This window comes from Cnephaeus nilssonii (assembly GCF_951640355.1).
Source record: "Cnephaeus nilssonii genome assembly, chromosome: 6".
In the NCBI taxonomy this organism is placed as follows: domain Eukaryota; kingdom Metazoa; phylum Chordata; class Mammalia; order Chiroptera; family Vespertilionidae; genus Cnephaeus; species Cnephaeus nilssonii.
In genome coordinates this window covers 18,166,545-18,192,564 of record NC_137077.1, presented here as the reverse complement: position 1 = coordinate 18,192,564, position 26,020 = coordinate 18,166,545, and the positions used below count along the sequence as shown (strand labels likewise).

The 26,020-nt window shown below is 42.1% G+C and overlaps 1 protein-coding gene across 1 annotated transcript in view; it reads right to left on the bottom strand.

Moving 5' to 3' along the window:
• The window catches only part of CDK17 (cyclin dependent kinase 17), an 83,988-nt gene extending 62,153 nt beyond the window's left edge, over positions 1-21,835 (bottom strand). The window contains exon 1 of the mRNA XM_079775263.1: positions 21,401-21,835. The gene's annotated coding sequence lies outside the window, so the exon portion shown is untranslated. The remainder of the gene's footprint in view (positions 1-21,400) is intronic.
• Between the last annotated feature and the right edge of the window lie 4,185 nt (positions 21,836-26,020).

Here is a 26,020-nt window from a genome sequence, read left to right as displayed (position 1 = left end):
GAATGGAGCTTGAGAGAGCAGGCCAGGGTTGCTGGTGGCAACAGGGGAAGCAAAGCTGTCCGCACACCCTGGCTGGGCTCACCCGCTTAAGGCTACAAAGTTTCAATTATAGAAGGTGAATTAACTGCCACAGAAATGGCTGCCGCCCCAGAGGGAGCAGCAGGCTTGGCTTCGCTCCAGGCTACAAAGTTTCAATTGTAGAAGGAAAATAAATTTCAGATACCAGGGCCTCCACTTGGGTTGCCAGGGGGCGTGACCGGCCTGCAAACCACCACAGGTCCCTCGCTCAGGCCGCCCCACACCCCAAGGGAACCCCACCGTGATCCGGGACACCCTTCAGGGCAAACCAGCTGGCCCCCACCCCTGTACCAGGCCTCTATCCTATCTAATAGAGTAATATACAGATTGGTCATCACTGCAACACACAATATAGCTGCCCCCATGTGGTCAAAGATCCTGCCCCCATGTGGACACAAGATGGCCACTACAAGATGGCCAGCAGGGGAGGGCAGTTGGGAGGCACCCGGCCTGCAAGGGAGGGCAGTTGTGAGGGACCAGGCCTGCAAGGGAGGGCAGTTGAGAGGGACCAGGCTTGCAAGGGAGGGCAGTTGGAGGTGATCAACCCTGCAGGAGAGGGCAGTTAGGGGTGACCAGGCTGGCAGAGGAGGGAAGTTGGGGGCAAACAGGCTGGCAGGGGAGCAGTTAAGCATCAACCAGGCTGGCAGCGGAGTGGTTAGGGGGTGATCAGGCTGGCAGGCAGAAGCGGTTAGGGGCAATCAGGAAGGCAGGCAGGCAAGCAGTTGAGAGCCAGCAGTCCTGTATTGTGAGAGGGATGTCCGACTGCCCGTTTAGGCCCAATCCCACCAGGATCGGGCCTAAACGGGCAGTCGGACATCCCTCCAGGAGTCCCAGATTGGAGAGGGTACAGGCTGGGCTGAGGGACAACCCCCCGCCGTGCACGAATTTCGTGCACCGGGCTTCTAGTAGTTCTATAAAAAGCCTATATTTTGTACATACAAAGAACTGTTGAGAAAAAATTCATCATTAAAGTCAATAGGTCTTTCTCCACCTAGGCATATAAGGCCTTTGTGTTCTCACCTCACTATTACCTTTTAGCCACATCTCAAGGGATCACACATATTCCCGGTTTTCTTCCAACCTCTCTGGCCACTCCTTTGCTGGTTTAATCACACACACACACACACACACACACACACACACACACAGAAGGAGGGGGGAACAAGAGGAGAGAGAAACAGAACAGACACAGAGAGACATAGACAAAGAGACAGAAACACCAGCATAGCTGTTAAGTACTAGATAGAACTCTTAAGGCCCAAGTATTTTTCTTCTCACTCTATGCTTCCTTTTTAGGCAAACTCATCTAGGTACATGGATTCAATCTAAACAATAACTCTCAATTTTCTATTTCTGATCTTTTTCTATCTCTTTTCTAAGCTGCAGACTCATATCCAACGGCTTATTTGGGTACCTTGGACTCCTTAATTGTCAAAGTTAAGCCTCATTCTTAGGGGGAAATAATTCAATGTCAAACACCTCACATCAAGAGAATGTACTGTCTTTGTAGATGGGCCTAAGAATTAAACTTTTTATAAATACACTAGAGGCCCGGTGCACGAAATTTGTGAACCTGTGGGGCCCCACCCCCCAATATTCATGTATTTATGCATTATGTATGTATGTATGCATATTTTTTTGTTGTTGTTAATCCTCACCTGAGGACATTTTTCATTGATTTTTAGAGTAGAAGGGGAGGCAAGAGACACAGAAACATGGATGTGAGAAAGACACATCAACTGGTTGCCTCCTGCACATGCGCCGACCAGATCAGGCCAAAACCGCGCAGATGACAGGACCGACTGCTGGCGGCCCACTCAGGCTCAGGCATTGAGCATATGGCGATTTTCTGTTTCTGCTTCTACTTCTGGTAGAGGTCCCGTTTGTAGAAGCTGTAGATGTGGGCGCAGCTCACCCACTGGAGCGGCCTCGGCTCCATGGAGACCAAGTGGCCAGAGGGAGGCAGATGCTCAACACCTGAGCCCAGGGTGCGGGGAGACCAATCAGGGGCGGTGCTGGCCAGGGGGAGGGGCCGTGGGCAGTTGGGGGGGACTGATCAGGCCCGTATCGGGCCAGTTGGCCAAAGCAGTGAGCGTCATAGAGACCAGTCATTCCACTGTTCCAGTCACTGGGCTTTTATACACACACACACACACACACACACACACACACTCTCTCTCTCTCTCTCTCTCTCTCTCTCTCTCTCTCTCTCTCGGCCCGATGCAAGAAATTCATTCAAGAATATGCCTTCCTTCCCCCTGGCTGCCAGCACCAGCTTCCCTTTGGCACCCGGGACCCAGGCTTCCCTTGCAAAGGGAGGTCCTGCCCATCCGCCGCAGCCCGCTGGTCGGTGGCCTGAGCTTCCCTCTGCGGGGCGATCATGGGGCAATGGCCGGCCGGGCCCCCGACCAATTGCATCACACCCAAATTAGCTGGCCTGGCACCAGTGGGTGTCATAGCGTGGTCCCGGATGGTCATCTGGATGGTTGTTCCACTGTTTGGCCGTCCGGCTGACTTGCATATTATGCTTTTATTATATAGGCTAGACTAGTGGCCCAGTGCATGAAATTCATTAACTGGTAGGGTCCCTAGCGGCTGCCGCTGGGTACTCCCTTCCTTCTCCTGGCCGGCCCCGCCCCTGGTTGAACTCCCAGACTACTCCCAGTCGAGGGGACAATTTGCATACTATGCTTTTATTATATAGGATTTTCAAGTTCACTGGTACTGAATGGGCACTGAGAAGTGAAACCATCTGCACCCAGAGTTTACATCTACATTAACATCACTGTTCAGCTGTCTTCAACTACAAGACTTTACTATTCCAGGAAACCCTTGCCAAGGCAGATAAGAGTTGTAAATAACTTCATTGTCCATTTCAGGAACTTTCCCAAAACCCCATATAAACCAACATCAGACTATTCAACTTTTCAATAAAGAGCAGTAAATGATTGTTCACTTTCCAAGGCTTTGAAAAATCTCACCTCGAAACCCTTGCTTTGCTATGTCTATCAATCCTAAACCACTATATCATGATCATTACTAATTCTAATCAAGTTCTTGCATTGAAATACCTGCTTAAAAGACGCCATATCCTCAACAAATGTCCCAACTTTTGCTCTCCCTTTCTACTTTGCTATTCTCTCCTCCCTCCCTCTCTCTCTCTCTCTCTCTCTCTCTCTCTCTCTCTCTCTCACACACACACACACACACACACACACACACACTTCATCCCACAGATCCTACTAACTGTGTAAAGCTGGTACTCTCCTTTACTACCCTAACCAATAAACTTACCAGTTATTTTTGGTGGTATTTACCAAGAGCCTACATTCCACATCATACCACATAGTTTCCAAAACTCATCTCAGCACTACCCGTTTCATCACAAGTAGTATTGTAAGAAAAGGTTATAAGAAATCTTCACCCTACATTAGGCAGCATCCACTGATATTACTGGTTCCAGTTTCTTAATGAGTACTAACATCAGAGGGGCCATTAAACCAGTGAGGAGTTCTAAGGAAGATGGGAGATAAATTACAGACAGGTTTACCAATCTAAGCAGGAGTCTTAGGAGAAACAGAATGGGGGGGGGAAATGAATTAATATATAATAATACACATTAGTAACCAGTAGAAGAAAAAAAGTACTGTTAAACATAGTATAAGTTAACAATGAAAAAAACTTTAAAGAAGTTTTGATTACTGTAAAATTATTTTTAAATCAAGATTTGGAATTTAGACACTGAAATGCTAAATATGTTTTCTAGAAAGTTTGAGACTTCTAATCCACAAATAATAAATACATAAGCATTTATTTTCCTTTAAAGCACCTATAAAAGTCACAGGCAGGCTTACAGGAGAGTAATTTGATAGAAAAGGTTAAGCATTAAAAATGCCTCAATGACTGGGAGGAAGGATTCAAATTTTAAGATCTAAATGTAAAAAAGAAAACCACAAGTACTGGCAGAAAATATGAACTCCTTATAATCTTGGAGTAGTGAAGTTCTAACTATATTTCAAAATCCAAAAACATAAAAGAAAAAATTATTCCACCATATGGAAAAGAAAAATTCTACATTATAAAGATTTTAAGTATGTATGTATGTATGTGTGTGTGTGTGTATGTATGTATGTATATGTGTGTGTGTGTGTGTGTGTGTGTGTGTGTGTGTGTGTATATATATATATATATATATATATATATATGTCACAAATAAAGGGCTAGTCTCCCTATAGAGAACTGAAACCAAGAAGAAAATAACCAACAACCTAATGGAAAAATAAACAAAGAACATGAGAGTTCAGAGTTGGTGGGGAGTAGGTAAGTGCCCATTCAACATATAAAAAACACTCAATGTTATTCACAATGAGAGAAATACAATAGTCTGAGTTACACCAGTTCTCATCTGTCAAACTGGCAAAATTCCCAATGTTTGACAACACATTCAGCTCGTGAAGCTATGGAAAAATCAGCTTCTCATATATTCAGGTAGTAGTACAAAATGACAATTTGGCTACATCTACCAGAATTACAGAAGCATCTACCTTTCCTAAATAAATGTTTTATTTTTTAATAGTTTTCAATTTACAGAAAAATTGCAAAGATAGTACACCACACACCTACTTTCTGCTATTAAGATCTTGTATTATTAGTATGGTACATTTGTCACAATTAATGAACCAAATTTAAAACATAATCAACTAAAGTTTATTTTTTATTTATTTCATTAGTTTTTACTTAAAGATGAGAGGGAAAGGGTGGGAAAAGATAAACTGAAGAACTCATCTTCATATATGCATAACCCACGGACACAGACAATAGTGCGGTGTAGGCCTGGGGGTAGAGCGGGGACAGGGTGGAGGGGGTCAATGAGGAAAAAAAGGGGGACATCTGCAATACTTGCAACAATGAAGATTAGAAAAATAAAAGCAGGCCCTGTGGCCAGTTTTTTTTAAAATTTTGATTTTTTAATATAACCCAATGCAATTTTCTACAATCATCATTTTTAAATAAATAACTTACTAGTAAAATTATGTTTTGAAAAATAGTATTTAAAAAAATTTCTTGTTGAAAGTATTCACACAGAAAAACAGACTTCCTTGTTTTAGGTGACCATGACAGTTTGAGCAGTGCTGCTCATGATTTTCTAAAATATCACTCAACTAGCATTTGTCTTGTGGTGTTTTTTCGTGTGATTAGACTGGGGCTATAGTTTTAGAGGTGAAGTGCCATTCTCATCACTTCATGCTATCAACATGACTTATGACTGTTAATGTTAATTCTCTTAGACTTTCAGGCTGCTATAATAAAATACCTTGGACTGCATGGTTTATTAACAACAGAAATTTACTTCTCACAATTCCAGGGGCTGGGAAGTCTAAGATCAAGGCCCTGCAGATTCTGGGATCTCTTCGAAGGGAACTAATCCCATTCATGAGGGCATCACCTTCACAACATAAGCACTTCCAAAGGCCCCACACTTTCAAAAATCATCACATTGGAAATTTGGTTTTAACATATGAATAGACACAAACATTCGATCTATATACTATTAATACTACATATTTATATGTTGGGGCTGACTGGCAGACCCTGAGTGACAGATGATTACTCTGACACACGTTTTTTGTGAAAGAGAGGGCTAAGGGACTGCCTGGCTAAAGGAACCAGACAGCCCCTTCGCCTACCTCCTTAGGATTTTATTGTAGCAATAGCTTGAACTAAAATTAACTAATAGATACTATCAGCAGGGTAAGCATCCTTGAGAAGATACATGCATCTGTAGTGTCCTTTAAGCAAGGACGTTTTGAAGTCTAAATGTAAAGATTCTAGTAAAACACCTGGGGGCTCAGACTTGTTTGGAAAAGTCAAGGCAGAGTCTGCCACCTTTGGCAAGGTCCCCCTAGAGAACCCCAACCTTTCAAATATTCCTTACAGACTTTCCAACCAAGTCCCGTGCTTCCCCACATTTATATTTATAGTATCTATAGTATATTTATAGATCATATTTATAATATATAAAAGGTATATAAAATATATTGTATAATATTTACAGTATTAAACTTTGGTCACATGGCTGACATAGTATTTGTCAGGTGTTGCTTATGTCAAGTTACCCTTTCCCGCTTTTTCTAATCCTTAAATGGGGAGTTATGTTACACCTCCTTGAGGACTGAGTATCTAGATAAATTATTTGGAATTATTCTGCACAGGAGATTTGTCTATTGTACTTTATTTATTTATTTATATCAGTATGGACTCATGGGTATTATTTTGTATTTTAATTACAACCCAATACTATCTTATTTTGTTGCTCAAATTATTTTAGTATGAGCCATTGGGAGCTCTTTCAGTTGGCTTCTGTGACTCTTTTACAAACATCATTCATTGTTTTGTTTGAATATGTCCTTACTCTCCAGCATTATAAGGTGCTCCAGGTTCACCTTGTATAGCCCTGGTTCCTTTATGAAAGAATGGTATTAGAAACTAAGAAACAGGCACCAGGTATGCTCACTGCTACTTGGGGTGTTGTTTCTTCTAAGCCCTCTCAGCTGACAGAGCAAGGAAATACACGTGTGTACAGAAGCATTTATCATTAACTTAAAAATCCTTATTCTTAGAATCTAATTTCTTCTGCAAGTACAAAATATTATATGTACGTTATTCATTTGACATTGTAATAGGAAAAGATAGGAAACAACCCAAGTGTCCACACAGAACTGAGTGACTAAATCATATACCCATGCAAGTACTATTTGGCTATTAAAAATAAAGAAAGAAGTTGATCTAGATACTAGAGGCCCGGTGCACGAAATTTGTGCACTTGGGGTGGGGAGGGTTCCTCAGCCTGGCCTATGTGCTCTCACAGTCCAGGAGCCCTCGGGGGATATGTCTGACTTCTGGCTTAGGCCTGCTCCCCTTGGGCAGTCAGACATCCTTAGCACTGCCAAAGGCAGGAGAGGCTCCTGCCACCGCCACTGCACTCGCCAGCCATGAGCCCGGCTTCTGGCTAAGTGGCGTGACCCCTGTGGGAGCACACTGACGATCAGGGGGCAGCTCCAGGGCGCAGTGCTCATCATAGCAACTGGTTGTTCTGCTATTTGGTCAATTTGCATATTAGCCTTTTATTATATAGGATTTTATATAGGATGAAAAAAAAATCTCCAAAATAAAATATACACTTGTTTACATTTGCAAAGAGAAACATTGGAAGATTACACATAAGAAATGCTTACCTATAAAAATACATCTAATACTAAATCAAAAAGAAGATTTAAAAACCTATATACTCTATAACCACTGAAGAAACTAAATTGATAGTCAAAAATCTTCCCACAAAGTAAATGACAGGGTCAGATGATTCCTCTGATGAGCTTCATCAAACTCTCAAAGACCAAGAATTTCAATCTCAATTTCAAACAATAGGAGAAGGAACATTACTCAATTCTAGGTTAGCATAGTCTTTGATCAAAATCAGGTAAGAGTAATCTCTTCCATGAACTTAGATGTAAAAATCCTAAACAAAATATAAGCAAATTGAAAACAGGAATATATAAAAAGAATTATGAAAGAAATAAACTCATTGTTTGCAGATGATATGATTGTATACATAGGAAATATAAAAGAATATAGTGTTAGCATTTTCTTCAAAAGGCCTTACATTTTATTAAATTTTGGAGTTTTGCTATTTTTTAAATGTATAACAAGGATCCTAAACTTTAAATATGAACAAAAGATAAGGAGAATATTTGAAGATTATAACCATTGCTAGGGAATTTAGATTATTATATATTCTTATATTTTAAAAATAATTTTCCAGAACTTAACCTTTTGCACTCGGATGTCGAGTGTGACTCGACACGGTTAGCATCGGTAGCAGCTCAAGAAAAAAGCAAGCGAGTGTAAAGGGTTAAAATTGAGTTCATGCAATAGAAAACAGTAAGATACTGGGAAGCTTAACAAGCAATCATGCCCTGGCAGGATTGCTCAGTTGTTTGGAGCATCCTACCATGCAAAAAAGGGTTGTGGGTTTTATTCCTGGTCAGGGCACATATCCATGTTGGGAGTTCGACCCCCCAGTAAGGGTACACTGGAGAGGCTAAATTCAATAAAAAGCATATCCTTGTGTGAGAATTAAAAAAAAAAAAAAAAAAGAATAACCAGTCACAAACAGTCAGCTATGCTTTCCCAAATAAGGCAACTGCTTAAGCTATACCAATCAAATAATTTTCTTATTTTGCTTCCACATCCTATATAATAAAGAGCTAACATGCAAATGGTCATCACGCCCTCATGCTATCACAACTCAGCCACTCAACACTGGGGAAAGAGGAATGGGGACCAGCCAGGCTGCGGCCTGAAGAGGGACAAGCCGCTTGCACTGTGGTCCCGGGTACCAGAGGCTGCGCCTGTGGCCCAGGAGAGGGACAAGGCACATGACCCACGGTCCCAGGTGGCAGCAGCTGGGGCTGTGGCCTGGGAGAGGGACAAGCCGCCCACCCCACGGTCCTGGGTACCTGCGGCTGCGGCCCAGGCGAAGCCAGCCCGGGTCCTGGGTGCCTGCAGCCAACCAGAGGGAGGGAAGCCAAGGTTCCGGGTGCCTGCAACCGGCTGGAGGAGAGAATCCTAAGTCCCGGGTGCCGGGTGAGGCAGAGGCGGTTAGGGGCAATCAGGCCAGCAGGGGAGCAGTTAGGGGAGATCAGGCCGGGAGGGGAGCAGTTAGGGACGATCAGGCAGGCAGGCAGGCAGAGGTGGTTAGGGGTGATCAGGCAGGCAAGCAGAGGGGTTAGGAGCGATCAGGCAGGCAGGCAGGCGAGCAGTTAGGAGCCAGCAGTCCCAAATTGCAAGAGGCAGTCAGACATCCCCCGAGGGGTCTTGGATTGGAAAGGGTGCAGGCCGGGCTGAGGGACCCCCCACACACTCCCGTGCACGAATTTCGTGAACTGGGCCTCTAGTCTTCTATTATAAAAACCTTTCCCCATCTACTGATGCACTACCAACAATCTTTGGTTTAGGGTTTCCCAATTTGGCCTTTATACATAAACCTAAGAAAACCCCCAAAACATAATAAAACTAGAAAATTCAAAGTTAAAAAGAGAGAAAAAAATAAGATGGAATGATGGAAAGTTCTAATCAATTTGCCTTAACTTCAAATTTAATTAATATGTGACTGGTTTCTCCCCTTCACACTGCTAACCTCCAAAGTGTTTCTAAAACTCAAGAATTGCCTGGAACATTTATAAAACCCAAACTCAAGAGATTCCAATTCAGTTGTACAGGGACAGAGCTTGAGATTTTACACGCGCAGGCAGATGTGTACTTCTAGCTTTTTTTTTTTAAATCAACAAGAGTGCTTCTGAAGTTCAGGCTAAGGTCACTGACCTAGAAAAACACAAGATAATAAACAAAAATGTAAGATAATAAATAGCAAGTATCCAAGCAAATTTTGTAACAAAAAGATAAAATACAAAACCAATTTCTTCCTTTTGATGGACAAGTTATATGAACTGCTATTCTACTTTGACTTCAGAAACCTGAGTCACAAACAAAAGTCATAAAACAAGAAAAGCAAATACTATCTAAACCAGTGGTCAGCAAACTGCGGCTCGCAAGCCACACGTGGCTCTTTGGCCCCATGAGTGTGGCTCTTCCACAAAATACCACGTGCGGGCACACACGTACAATGCGATTGAAACTTCGTGGCCCATGCGCAGAAGTCGGTTTTTGGCTCTCAAAAGAAATTTCAATCGTTGTACTGTTGATATTTGGCTCTGTTGACTAATACGTTTGCCGACCACAGGTCTCCCATGGTCGGCAAACTGCGGCTCGCGAGCCACATGCGGCTCTTTGGCCCCTTGAGTGTGGCTCTTCCACAAAATACCACAGCCTGGGCAAGTCTATTTTAAAGAAGTTTAAGTTTAAAAAATTTGGCTCTCAAAAGAAATTTCAGTCGTTGTACTGTTGATATTTGGTCTGTTGACTAATGAGTTTGCCGACCACTGGTCTAGACTATTAAGATGTCAAACAAGTGGTATAGTACAGGTCTGAAGAAGGGGAACAGAGAGGGCACAGTTACAAGAAAAATTTGAGTATCAATGTGCTCATCAGGAAGATTATGACAGCTTTATTTCTAATTGGTCATTAGGTAAGAAACAATGAATATCCTACATTATTTAGCCCACTAGTCTATACTATCCCCCGTCCCCCAATACACCTCAAGGATGCACTTGCACCTATTAGTAACACCAACTCATCAATACATTGATCCTCAAATTGGGAGGCATTATTAGAAAATCTAAGAAGTATGCACAGTTTAAAAAGCCAAAGAAATTATTATGACATTTTGATTCAACCGTCCTTGTGAATCACTTATTTAGACATTCATTGACCCAAAGGAATGGATCAGCTAGACATTCTAGTACCATCACCAACAGTTCTTCCCATTATATTAAAGAGTAATAAAAATAACTGCTAACTGTGTGAGTACCCACTAGGTTCCATGTACTTTGCAAAGTGTTTTACATGTTATCATTTCATTTAATTCCCACAATCTCATGAAGTAGGTTCTGGCATTTCCCAATTTTATAGAAGAAACTGACCCTTAAGAGTTTAAGTAACTAACTCAAGTTCACATGATTTATCACTTATTATTGAAGTAGTCTTTATGGAAAAAAACAAACATAACCAATTCTAAACTTTATATAATAAAAATGAGTTGTAGATTTTTTCCAAAAAAAAAAACTATACCTAAAATAAAAAGTGTTGTCAACCATTTTAGAGCTTTTAGGGTAGAAAAGGGATCAGAGAAAAATAGAAATGTAAATAAAAATATTTGGAGAAAATGGAGGGTAAAAAATCCATGCTCACAAACTAATGAACAAAAATTACTGCAAAATACAATGCTGACTCCACTGTTCTGGAAGTGATAAAATGTATGTAAATGAAATCATGACCTTGAAAATTTAACTGATATAAAAAACTTAATGTTTTAAGACCGTATCATAAATTGAGGAATATAAAAAAGCACGAAATCTCACAAATTATAAAAATTCATTTTTAAAATGTCACATCTCAAATGTTATCAAGCCATACTATCTGATTTCTAAAACAAATCTAGTTACATAAGAACGTACTATAACAGAGGTATAAGTTAAAGCTCAATTACAAACCTCAGTAAAATGTCTTTAACTTAAAAATTAGACTAGTTTTTACTTAATTAATCCCAATGAAAACTAAGCTCCTAGTTAAACAAACTCTCAGGGTTACAAGAAAACATTAAATACATTGCTCTATCCATTCAAGTGCAACTCTGTACTTCACTTCAGTAAGTGCATTTAAGTCTAATACTATATAGCTAAACTGCTAGATTTTATTAAGAATAAAATTTTATCAGTTAAGCCAAATTTTACTCCTGATTATTGACCAATGTTTTTAGACCTTATGAAATAGGTACTTTATTTACATATAATTTGTAGTTTTACATTTCCAATTTGTCAAAAGATAACAAGTTAGTACAGCTTATATGTAATTAAAAAGGCCAAATAAGTCCTGGCCATGTCGCTCAATGGTAGAGAGTGAGCCTGGGCACGGAAGGGGTGAATGTTCAGGGGCATATACCTGGGTTGCAGGTTTGTTCCCTGGTCCCGGTGAGGGTGTGTGCGGGAGGCAACTAAGGTGTCTCTCCACAATGATGTTCCTCCTTTTCTCTCTCCCTCCCTTCCACTCTCTCTAAAAATCAATGGAAAAAATATCCTCAGGTGAAGATAAACCACAAAAAGAGGCCCAATAATGCTCTAACTTGGCCTATAAACTGCTTCCAGATTACTCTTACACAAGTAATGTCTATGAGTACTCCAATACTCAAAAACCTTTGATGAATTTTTATTTTCTACTGTATTGAATTTAATTCTTGGCTCTTTCTAGGCCATAATTAATTTAACCCTAATTTACTAACTCAATGCTGTTTCTCCTAATCTCATCAATTCATTTATGCAATTAAATGATAAATAATTTGGGGAATATACCGAAATTAAAAAAGCATAGTCCCTGTGAAGCATAAAGTCTTTAAAAATGAGAGTTTATCTCCAAGTGTCAAAGCACTAATATCAAGACATTTCTTCATCTTTGTGCCCTAGCACTGACCATAGTGCTGGTACAGAGTATGAAAGGCACTTCAGATACACATATATGGATGGATGGATGGATGGATGGATGGATGGGTGGGTGGGTGGATGGGTGGGTGGGTGGGTGGATATCCAGGAAGGAAAGAGGAAGAAGGATAAAAAGGCATACACAAATATAAATATACAGAAAGAATGAATAATTTTTAGCCTAAAATGGGGAAAATCAAAAGTGGTAATCCAGATGAAGTTTTCAAAACCCTGACATATGAAAATGACAACAGAAAAAGATAAATATAAAAGATATTTAGAAAATAAAATCAACAGGATTTGGTGACTGACTGGACTGGGGCGGGGTGGGGGGGGGGGCATTTGGGTGTGTTGGGGGGGGGAGGGAGCACCATAGAAAAACATAAGCTGCTGCAAAAGGTTAGGCTGATGGTGCATTCACCGTGATTAGGAATGGAGGTAGGGCCCTGGTCGGCAAACTGCGGCTCACGAGCCACATGCGGTTCTTTGGCCCCTTGAGTGGGGCTCTTCCACAAAATACCACGGCCTGGGCGAGTCTATTTTGAAGAAGTGGCGTTAGAAGAAGTTTAAGTTTAAAAAATTTGCTCTCAAAAGAAATTTCAATCGTTGTACTGTTGATATTTGGCTCTGTTGACTAATGAGTTTGCCGACCACTGAGTAGGGCATAATAAAAGTTCAACTCAAGTAAGGGAGCACTGAGAGGCAATATCTGGGAAGTATAGTTAAAAAGGAACTCAGAAAAAGAGGTCTGGGTTGAATAGAAATAAAGATATGGAGCTCGTCAGCATACAGGTGATAAAAACAAAGCACTAAATATGGATGAAACTGTCCAAGGAACATGTAAAATCTAAGGGTTGGGCCAAACACAGAACATTCCTGGCAACCAATACTGCTGTTATGTCATGTTATAATACTGCCACATTTAATTACATTTTTATAACATTTATAGGTACTAAACACAATGCCGCGGACACAAGAAATGCTTTAAAAGTACTTACTGTTTACACCCCTGAGTAAATTGAAAAATCAAATTTATTAAGTAAAGCCATAAATAAAGGATGTCTTTAAAAGAATACAGCAAAACACACTCAAGGGGCTAAAGGAATCCAAATTTTACTTCAAAAATCAATTTACTTAAAAAAAAAAATCAATGAAAAGCTCTCTCCCCACCAGAAATAGCAGTACAAATCAGCTGAAATATTAAAATCTGGGATTATATTACATTCTTTTAAAAGTCGATTTTTAAAATAATACTTAAAATACATATTAATTTAAAGGATAATGCCTCTAAATTTGGAGTGTTAAGAGTCTCAATATTATCAATATTTACCAAGCTGCTTATATCATTTGACATTAACACACACTAACAACAAATATTAACCACCAATTGTAAGAATAGCAGTATTACATGTATCATTTGAGAAGAACCAAATGAGTTAGTAACTAACCTAAAATATAGTAAAAGATAAATTATTCTAGGGTCCTTTTCCCATTCTTTACAAATATTCATATAAAATTTAGAGTATTCTTGAAAGTACTTACACTAACAAGTAAATAAATGAAAACAAGAATATGCTATTAAAAGGTTGATAAATCTTTTAAATTAACTTTCATAACAACAAAAAAAGAAAGCAAATCTTTGTTTTTCACTTTAATGGACTGTCAGGTCAATAAAATTTTGTTGTTTAAATGTGAACAAGAAATAAGATATATATGAACAATACTAATTTGCAATTTTTATATCATAAGGGTTGGTTCTCAGTATTAAAAAATATGCCCAAAAATGTACAATCTGGTTTTAGTTCCATTTCTCAGGGATATATAGCCATATGTCAATAAAAGCACTATATCAAAATTTACACTTTAATTAAAATACGTAAGCAATACCAAAACCAATAGGCAATTATACATATCTACATGTGGACATAAAATTTATCTACTTTAAGGCAAAAATTTCACCCAATACTGAAGTAAGCTATACAGAATGACTCTGGGCTGTCTTCCTTTTTATGGTATATGCTCAAATAATGCAAACTAGTTTCAACACATGAAAAAGCAAATAAGTAAACATATAAGTAAAAACAAACATACTTGTATCACAAGGCCAAGTATAATTTTTCTTTTGCTTTTCAGCACCCATATTCATTTTATGCCCATAGAACTTCAGCTGATAAATCCATGAGTAAAAATAAATCTACAAATACTTTAAATATGTTTTTAGCATCTTGATTTTAATTCAATTTGAGGTATAAATATATCCTCCCTTTTACATTTTGTATAATTTAATGTTTTTATGAAGTAAAAATGGAATTTTGATGAACTTTTAAATTTACCACGTTTTAGATCTCTCTACAGCACTCAACAATCACATCCCCCTGGAGGCAATGTAACATGGTTTGAATGCCCAAACAGAAATCTTCACCCTGGAGGCAATTACTTAACTAAGGCCTCTGTTTCCTCATTTAAAACAGGCACAATCAATAGAGAATGAAGGATCCAAAATACAGCTTTAAAAGAATGTATTTTGTTTCTTACTAACAAATTAGAGTACTTGGTAGTAATAAAAAAATTTAAAAAGAAAAAAAATACAGGCACAATACCTACAGCAAGTATGTCAAACTTGTGGCCCACAATGAATATTTTTGCGGCCCAGCCAATATAATGGTATGTAAGAAATGTTTCAATAAAAATTTTGTAACTCAATTTTTACAATATCCTGTTATACATAATTATTAATAACGAACTACAACGTTCACTAATGACTGATTACTATAATCGTGTTGCATTCATTTCCCTTATGTATCTTACGCACAGGCGCACCATTTCTCTCCACTAATACTAGCAGTGAATATTTCAGCAGCCAATTGCCATGTCATTAGTCTTGGACTGACTTGTTTGGTGTGCGCAACAGGAAAAATTTCGCTTTCAGAGAACAAGAAAAATAGGTTTATTTGCATTACACTTACTAATTTGTGAAGTTATTCAGTGCCTGATAAGTTAATGTTCAAGAAAAAAATATTAATTTTTATTAAAATGTTCTATTATTTTATGTTAATGATTACTAATTTATTTCAGCCCTTTGTATTCAACATCTCTATCAAAATAAACCTACGTTTCTAAGAAAATTGAAGCTTTTGGGTTTTTTTTTCGGCCCACATAAACTTAAATCTTGTTTATTTGGCCTGTGTTAGCCTTTTGACATGCTGACATGCTTGACCTACAGGATGGGCTTATTGTGTTTAACAAAGTAACACTTGGCATAGTACCTAGCAAAAGGTATTAAATACGATTAGTTCTTTCACATAGCTTTTATCAAAACATTTTTCTTTTCAACAGATTTTTATTCATTACAAAGAGAAAGGGAGAGGGGAGAGAGAATCATCAATGATGAGAGAGAATCATTGATCAGTTGCCTCCTGCAAGCCCCCTACTGGGGATCGAGCTCACAACCCAGGCATGTGCCCTGACTGGGAATTAAACCATGATCTCGCAGTTCATAGGTCAACACTCAAACACTGAGCAACACCGGCCAGGCCAAAACATAATTTTAAAAGGAGACTTTGGAGAGCACGATAATTTACACTCATCCGAATATGCCACAGATCTGTAAACCACTTTAAATACAGTATTTAGTAGCGTATATTACTGCAGAACACAACATTATATATATAACTAGAGGCCCGGTGCATGAATTCGTGCACGGGTGGGTCCCTCTGGGTGGTTTGTGGGGATTGGGCTGGAACCCACAGTCCAACACTATCTGCATCTCCTACCTGCTCTCTTGCTCATCCTGCCCCACTGCGCCTGCCACAGTCTTGCACCCAATCAGTTCGCACCACCGCAGCAGCTCTTATCAGCCATGAGCCCTGCGTCTGGCACCCTCCCTAGGGGAGTAGCCTGTGGGATCGGGCCGAAACTGGCTCTCAGACATCCCCCGATGGGTCCCGAATTGCAAGAGGGCGCAGGCCAGGCCGAGAGACCCCACCAGTGCACAATCGGGGCCGGGGAAGAACTGCAGGAGGGATCCAGGGCATGTCTGGCCCATTTCGCTCAGTCCTGATCAACTGGACCCCAGCAGCAAGCTAACCTACCAGTCGGAGCATCTGCCCCCTGGTGCTCAGTGCACGTCATAGCGAGCAGTTGAGCAGCCTTAGCGTATCATTAGCATATTATGCTCTGATTGGTTGAACAGTCGACCAGTCACCAATGACTGGACTGGACACTTAGCATATTAGGCTTTTATTATATAGGACTAGAGGCCTGGTGCATGAAATTCATGCACGGGGGATGGGGGGTTCCCCCTCAGCCCAGCCTGCACCCTCTCCAATCCGATCCTGTGGATCGGGCCTAAACCGGCAGTCGGACATCCCTCTCACAATCCGGGACCGCTGGCTCCTAACCGCTCGCCTGCCTGCCTATCTGATCGCCCCTAATTGCCACTCCTGCCAGCCTGGTTGCCCCCAACTGCCCCCCCCCCCCCCCGCCGGCCTGGTCTCTCCAACCCCCCCCATCGGCCTGGTCGCCCCTCACTGCCCCCTCCCCCGCCAGCCTGGTTGCCCCACACAGCCTGCTGTTCGGTCATTACTGTGAGGGCGTCCTGACCAATTTGCATATTACCCTTTTATTAGTATATACTAGAGGCCCAGTGCATGATTTAATCATGCACGTGTAGGCTGTCTGTCCGCTGGTCGGGACCCGGTGTGGCCGGCAGCTCGGAAGTCCCTGGGCCCCTAGGGCGAGGCGGGGCGGGGGCATGGTCCTCCTGCGGCCGGAGCTCAGGCCAGGGTCTTGCCTTCGCCTCCCGCCCAGGAATGCTGGGGCCGCCGCCGCCTCCTCTGCCTTCGTGGAAACCCGCGTTCGCTGCAGACACCGGGACACCGCCGCGCTCCTGCGGCCCAACTGCCGCCAGACTCCTCCCCCGGAAGCCGCGCCGCCTCCAAACCTCCAAAACACCGGCTCGCTGCCCCAGAGGCCAGTCTGTGCTGCAGCACAGCCATGGCGCAGACGCTGAGCTCGCGTCGCCACTGGCAACGCGAGCTCAGCGTCCTGCCAGCCCAATCACCACCTCAGCCACCCCGAGTCCCGCCCCCTGTGTCTCCCGCTGGCCCAATCGTGGGCGTAGCGGAGTGATGGTAATTTGCATATTACCATTTTATTAGAGAGGATAGGATAGTTCTCCATCTACTAGATTTATAGATAGATGTGTACTGATTTTCCAACTTGGCCAACAGAGTGAAAACAGGCCAGGAAAGGTAAGCTACACTCAGATATATTCAATATATTTTGCTGGCCCTTGGAAATTCCTCTTTTCAGGTCAATATTCTGCAGATATCAAAGCAATTACCAACTAAAAAGCCTGGGAGCAAAATAATAACAAAGAATCAACTCATGACAGGATTCTTGGCTTAATATTATAAACGTTTCAGAATTATTTTTTAAAGCTACTCTAACAGGTCCTCTTCCTACCAGTTCAAAGAAGTTACCCACATTATAGATTAAATGCTAGTAAGCTACATCAGGTTTTCCACTATAGGCAGTTTTTTACCTCACACATAATGATATAAACTATTAATTTCAAAGCTCATTTTCAAATGCCATAAATTTATTTTTTATCTTCATTTAAAATGCAAAATTCCTCAATCAGTTTATAAACTGCATTTTAAATGACTCTTTCCCATGTAAAAATTTAAGCAAAAATTACACATTTAAAATTCAGGGAACATAAAATTATTCTTCCTTCACATGTATGCAAGATGGCAATTTTTTAAGTAGATAAAATACTCTAAAGAATATCTAATAAACTGGATTTAACATGTGTCTCTCTCTCTTTTTTTTTTTTTAAACAATACATTCATTAAGGAAGTATACACCGTGGAAGTATAAAAGCTATATAAGAGAATGCCATAACATGATGCTGTAATTTTTATAAAGACTAGAGAACAGCCCTAGCCTGTTTGGCTCAGTGGATAGAGCGTCCGCCTGCGGACTGAAGGGTCCAAGGTTCGATTCTGGTCAAGGGCACATGCCTGGGTTGTGGGCTTGATCCCCAGTGGGGGGCATGCAGGAGGAAGCCGATCAATGATTCTCTCTTATCATTGATGTTTCTATCTCTCTATCCTCTCCCTTCCTCTCTGAAATCAATAAAAATATATTTTTTTAAGAAAGACTAGAGAACAACAGTAATAATGATTCAAAATGTAGTGCCTTATAAATATTCAGGACTACTAAACAATAGGGACACTACTATCTTCACTACTGAATATCTAGCTCATCTGCCATTATAGCTTCCATTGACCACAATAAAGTATTTGTAGTTTTAGAGTCATTCATTTCACCAGTAAGAGAGGTAAATATTGCTGAAAATTAAAAAAAAAAAAAAACACCAAAAGCCTTAACAGCATAAGGTATTTTATGTGCCATCTCTTTCCACCATTAATTGTAGGACTGAATCAATATCTGAAAACTAAAGATATCAACAAATATATACATTAAAATCTGTTTAGTCAACCAGCTATTCTGCTACATACAAAATAAAATTTATCTATTTTTTTGTATAACCAATGACTTATTAGAACAAGATTACTGGTGTACAAAGCTTACCATACATTGAATCAATTCTTCCAATTTCATCACTCTTTACTAGGTATCTCTCTTGTTTCCTACTAGTAACCAGAGTACATTTGGCAGCCTACACTGTTTCAAATACCTAGCACGAAAAGTTACTTTTTGGGCCTGAATCCAAGGATGAGAATAAATTACACATTTTACAGAAGCTTCTTTTAATAATAAACAGATTGGGATATTAACAAGACTTTAATTATTCATATACTTTTTCTCTGATTGTAAAAGTAATGTGAAAATCTGAAAAATACAGAAATGTATGTATTTTTTATCCACCCATAAATCTTTGTTAACTTTTTGGTAGATTACCTTCTAGTGATAATTAAACTTCTATTATCTACTCAGACACTAGTAAATATGGAGAAAAAAGTATATCCTTGATAAATAAATGTTATATAAGACATCAATTATTAATGATATGAACTGTTAATTTCAAAAACATCACAAATATGTTAAGTGGTGGTGATTGGAAGGGATGGGGTTAGGGAGTCCCACAATTCAGACATTGGTTCCTAAACTGAAAATCCTTTCACAATTTCTATAGTGTCAACATTTTAATGGCAGCAAGCAACAAGATATGACTGTTCTTACACAATATCAACACTGATGCCCTACATCAAACAGGCTTTACTTTTATTTTCTTTCCATTCACATGGCAATGTGTTTTTATTTTTGCTGTAAAAAAAATCAATAATATATTATATCTGCATAGTAATCTTAAAACAGATAAATTCAAAGACTGAGCTATTTTCTTTGAAGCCCAACATTTAAATTGTTAGTGTTTCTAGCACTTGAGACGGTTTATCGGACAAAAGAATAACACTTTTTATATTCCAATATTCTCTCATAACATAAAAACATGAATACTGTATTCCCTAAATATAGCTGCAGCTTTTCCTTTTGATCCAACTGCTGTTTATGAAACAATGTTAGAATTACAAAGACTAAAAATGTCTTCATTAACAAAACAGCATCCCAACATTTCATAAGCCAACTAGTCTCGGAAGAACAAAACCAGTGATATTCCCACTAGCTAATTTTTCCCCCTTAATATTCGGTTGAACCTTATTACTAGCTTCAAGGGAGGATTTTCCTCTACTCGGGGCATCAAAGGTCTCCAGATCCCATTCATTTTCTTCTGCCCAATGACTCACAAATAAACCTAACATACGGTAAGTCCGATTTGTTACTCTGACCATCTCACACAAGCATCCCTTAAAAGAAATCCTTCAAGAAACCATCAGCAAAGTTTGAGGGAAAGAACTGTCTCTCTCTCTAACTCAAGCTATTTCCTGCAAGTGACAGGTCTGGCTGCTAGGAATACACTTTTTGCGGACCCTCGAAATAGCCAAAAACTCCCAACAAAACTGGCCACCTCTGTATCTAGGAAACTAATGTGCTAACTCAAGAGGGGCCAAACCATAACCAGCGACACAGCCCACAGCAATAAAAAGGGCGAGCGCCACCGATGTCGGCTAAACGCTTTTGCCATTTTTTATTTTATTTTATTATTATTATTATTTTTTTTTGCAGAAGAAAAGCTAATTGTGAATGGCCATGTGACATTGTAAGATCCCAGAAAGGAAAAGGGTGGGAGGAAGAGAGAGAGGAGAGTTCAAGGCAGTTCAGGGTCACAACAAGCTCAGGCATCCTGTCATTAGCAAACGTCCCTCACGCTCAAGTCCAAATAGCGCTTCCCCGAAAAGGAGTGGGTGAGCAGCAGGGGGGGGACGCGGGGAGAACCACAGGCCAATGTGGCCGCGAGGGGGTGAGGATGGGCGGGGGGCGACCTGGAGCTATCCAGCTGAGTGAGGGAGCCGAGCTGCAGGCACCGAAACGCTGAGAAAAGCCACTGCGATGGAGACAATACTTGGCAGCCCCCCCCACTTCCCCCTCCTCTTCGGTTCCTGGGGTTTCCCACATTCCCCCCACCTCTGCTCGGGACCAACACTCAGGGGTGGCACCCCACAGTGGGAGGGCGCCCTGATCTTTGTCTCGGCCCGCGCCCCACGCCCCCACGCAGGGCTGCTCCCCTCCTTCCACCGCCACCACCGCCCCCCCCAACCCCGCCTCCGCGCTCCCACCCGCGCACACCCCCGCGTCTCCAAGGAGCCCGGCCGCCCCGGGCCGCGTCCCTTCCTGCCCCTCGGGGCTGCGCCGCCACCCCCGCCCCGGAGACCTTTGTGTCTCGGGGGGACTTTCTGCCTCTTTCCCTCCCCGGCCTCGCGGGGAGCCGGCCTCCCCCGGACACCAACGCGGCAGCCAGCACCGAAGGCGGCGGCCGGAGGCGCCTCTCGCCAAGGAGCCCGACAGACATCCCACCCCCACCCCAACCCCCGGAAATGCCTCGACGCCCCGAGGCCCTCGCGGCACCCCAAAGGCGACCGGCACCCGCCGCGCCTCCCTCCCGCAACTTCCCGGCCGGGCCTGACCCCCGCGCCCCGCCCGCCCGGCCCCCCGGCCCTCCGGCCCCAGCGCCTCCCGCCCCTCAGCCCAGGGTCGGCGGGCAGCAGGGGAAGCCCGCGCCGCCGCCGCCGCCGCCGCCAACTCACCAGCAAGTGCGGGGGCCGCGTCCCGCGGGAGGCGAGGCGAGGCGAGGCGCCCGGGGAGAGCGGCGCCGCCGACGCCCGCGGTGACCGGATGCAGGTCCGGGTCCCGGCAGCTGGCAGAGCGAGGCGCCTCCGAGGCGCAGGCCTCCCCGCCGCGGCCGCTGCCCACCCCGCCGAAGAGTCCGGAACCTCGGGAGGGGCCGCGCGGGTCCCTCACGCGTTGCCAAGTCCCCGGGTCAACATGGCTCCCGGGCCGCGAGCCGCGCGGGCAGCCACGAAATCCCTCGGAGGGGCCACCGGAGCGAGGCAGGCGGGCGGACGGGCGGGCGGCGCCGAACCGGCGGAGGCGGTGGCCGAACACGGGCTGCTGCTCCGGGGCCCGACGGTGAGGAGCCGAGGCTGCGGCGGCGGCTGCTGCGCTCGCGGCGTGTGCGTCGCTTTCTCACTGGGCGGCTGCGGATTGACGCCTCCGCCTCTGTCCCGGAGGGAGAGCGAGCGAGAGGGAGCGAGCGAGCGAGCGAGAGAAAGAGAGAGAGAAAGCGAGGGGCGGGGGGGGAGAGAGAAAAGACTTATTGAAACGATCCAACCAGCGGTGGCGGAGAAAAGCGACCGGCCGCCGCGCTCTCCCCACCCCCGCCGGAGCCGCTCGCTGGGGGCAGCGCGACCCCTGCCGGCGGCGGCGGGTGGAGGCGGGGCCGGCGGGCCGGGGGCGGGGCCTGGCGGGCAGGGCGGGGTATCCCCGGGAAACCCCCGAGTTGGGGGGCCCTCGGTCCCCGCGGCCGGCCTGCTGGAGCGGCCCGGAAGGGGTGGGAAGGGTGAGAAGACCCCGCGGGATGGGGAAGCCCCGGCAGTGTCTGTCCACAGCTCCTGGGGAAGAAGTTATCAGAACGGGTCAGCCCCTTCATCTTCCTCCCCCCCCCCCACCCCCCAACAAAACAAAAACTCCCGCTTTCAATGGCAGTATCCTAGTAATGGTGTCATTAAGATCCCCTTGCCGCAGGAGTTCACTGGGTTTTTCTAGAGAGTTGAAGTCAAAGGACCCACCCGTGGGTATATGTGGAGGGCTGCAACTTTCCCCCTTGATTGTATGTGGGTACCAATGCAGCGGTCGTTTCCTCCCGCAGCGTTTATGTATTTAAACTTCAAATGTCTCGATAGTCTATTCTGGGCACTATGCTAGGTCCTCAGAGGACCGAGAGATATTCAATAAGCAGTTATAATGACCATCTGAGCGGTAGGAGAAGGAAATGCGAGGTGCTGTGAGAACTGAGGAACTCACTGCCGCGGGTGGTTGGGTTTTGTTTTTCTCGAAGGAGGGCTGCGGAGACCTTGGCCCAGTTTCTGTAAATGTTTTTACTTTCTTCCCTTTCCAGGGACTAAAAGCCGGTTCAGCGATGAACCAGCAGAGTGAAAGTGAAGACAAACTGAAGTAATACTGACCCACTTTGTTCCGCTAATAAGGATAAAAAAAACATAAGTAAAAACAAAACATAAACGCCCTAGAGGGAGATAATGAGAAGACTGAAAAGAAGAGAATGGAGACCCGATGTAGACACCCTAAACAAGAAAAAAAAAAGTTAACCGCATAATAGGCCTGGTGAAGTGAGATGTATTTTTTCCATTTTAGTAGTAGGAAATAGACTTAATAAATTTTAATGCAATTTCAAATCACATTATGATTTAAAGATCAGACAATTATCTTCTTGCATTCCCAGACAAATCCTTTCCCCCATAAAATTAATGCCTGCTCACTTTTCCTGTTTTGTTGGGCAAAGTTACGTGTATATACTGTACTATTCAACAGTTACACATTTTTCCATCGGACTTCTTCCATGCCTCTAAAATTACCAGGATCCATAAGTTAGCAACATTTATGCTCTACGAATATTTAACACTTGCTTATCATCCAAAAATGCAAAGGTAACACAAGCTTTTCTTTAGAAACTGTGCTTAAAAACAAAACAAAACACTGTTAATGATGCTCTTTAGATTTGTCTAAATCCAAGAACTTTACAATATAGCAAGAAGAACCATTCTTTTCAAGAGGTCTTTTAAAGTTAGATATTTATATAAGGCCTACTTGTATGACACATATTTTTCACATACTTTCCTTATTTAAAAAATAACTGTATGCCTTTTTTGGGCCCCTTAGTAAATATTAAAAATTAAAATAAGTGAGGCTACAAATTGGCATCCCTGAGTTTCACATCAGTAATTCCCCATACATACTATTAGATTAGAATTCCTTCATTAGAAATCAAGATTGTTCTAATTGCCTCATCTAGAGCTGTTAAAGAGCACTGTTTCCTCTTGCTATATCTTTATTACTACAATAAAGATTTAATAATTCGAACTCAGGTGATTACTTTATGATCTATTTATTCTTTCATCAGAAAATATTTACTGACTGCACATGATGTGCTATGCACTGTCCTAGGCATTGTATATAAAAGTGAATAAGACAGGTAAGGGAACGGTTTTTCTAGGGGTAGAAACAGACAATAAACATGTAAACCACTTAGGGAATTAATAAGATAACTTAAAATCGTGAGAAATTTAATGAAGAAAATGGAACAGTCATGAAAAAGAAGTGAGGGGAAGGGTGGGGGCGGGAGGGAACAGGGGTATTTTAGGTGGTAAGGTCAAGTAAGCCCTGATATCGGAAGAGGCTAGAAGCCCTGGGTTCTTCTTTGTATCACTCAGGAAAAATTATTTGAACAAGAAAAGATCTCATGAAAAAAGAAATGTGGTATATACATACAATGGAATATTATTTTGCCATAAAAAAGGTGGTACAACACCATAGATGAACCTTGAGGACATGTTAAGTGAAACAAGCCAATCACAGAAGGACAAATACTGCATACTTCCACTTACATGAAGTATCCCAAATAGTCAAAGTCAGAGTAGAGAATAGATGGGTGATTATCAGGGGTTGTAGGGAGGGAGAAATGGGGAGTTGATGTTCAACAGGTGTGAGGTTTCAGTTACGCAAGGTAAGCTCTAGAGCTCCGCTGCACAACATTGTGCCTATATTAACAATACTGTACTTAAAAATTTAAGAGGGTAGAGCTCACGTTATCTGTTCTTATCACAATAATATTTAAAAAAGCAAAAGTCACCATCAAAAAAAATGGGTGAATGCGTTTATTCAGTTACTTTTCTAAATTGACTTAAAATTTATACATCATGTTTTTGGCATGTTATCTGGCCTCTTTCCTAGCTTGTAATAAAGATTTTTTTAACATTGTAAAATAAATTTAAATGATAAAATCACAGCATTTCCCAAACTGTGCTTAAAAGAAATTCTCTAGCACTTGGTGGGGAAAAGGAGTTGAGAAAGAATTTCAAGATCAAACCCACATGGGAAATGCCCCATATTTTATCTTCCTTTGGGAAATTCACAATGCACATTTACATATTAAAAGCTGAGAAGTTCTTTTTTTAAAAAAAATATATTTTATTGATTTTTTACAGAGAGGAAGGAAGAGGGATAGAGTGTTAGAAACATCAATGAGAGAGAAACATCGATTCAGCTGCCTCCTGCACACCCCCTACTGGGGATGTGTCCACAACCAAGGTACATGCCCTTGACTGGAATCGAACCCGGGACCCTTGAGTCCGCAGGCCGAAGCTCTATCCACTGAGCCAAACCAGCTAGGGCAAAAAAAAAAGCTGAGAAGTTCTGAGATTAAAAATTTTTATAGTATAAAAATATTTTTGTAAGAATATCATATAAAAACGTTTTATAAATATAAAATTTTTCCAGTTGAACCACTGTATCCCAAAATGTTTTGACCATAGAATAGCTTTATCGTAGGATATATATGAAAATATTGAGGGTCACGTGTGCTGATGAGCACAGTTTGGGAAACTGCTCTCTGGGAACGTTAGGCATTTACTCTTCAGCCTGGGTGAAAGGGGGCCCTTGAAAGGGAGCATTTGAAGGTCATTGAATTTTGGACAGAGCAGAAGGAAATGAAGCCAGAAAGTCTTTGCTGTGATTCACACTTTGAGAGTGACATAGCTTAGGAAACAAATGTGAAACATATCTGGATAAGATATAGAAAAAAAGACACGCTGGTTTTCAGTTCTCTATATCAGTGGTTCTCAAACGAAGGCCTCTGAACCAGCAGCAGCAACATCACCTGGGAATTCCTTAGAAATGAAAATTCTCAGGCCCCACCCTAGACGAACTGAATGAGAAACTCTGGAAAGAAGCCTTGCAAACTGTTTTAACAAGTCCTTTAGGATTCTGTTGCACAATAAAATTTGAGAACCACTGCCCTACACAGCATCACTACATTGCTTTATCGACTTACAAAACAATTCTCCACATGTTTGAATTTCTGAACCATTTCCAATTATTAATCATTGTAAACAATTTTTCAAAGAAAGCAGTTAATTTACCAAATTGGGAAAAAAGTTTTTTGTCTGCTAGGCCGAACCATATAATACACCTATTTGTTTGCAACCAGAGTGAAGCAATTCAAGCTAAGGGCAGCAATCAACTGTCTTTCCCCTGATATCACTTGAACAAAATAATTTTACATTTGGTAAAAAGGACCCTACAAGCATACCTTGGAGATCTTGCAGGTTCGGTTCTAGGCCACCACACTAAAG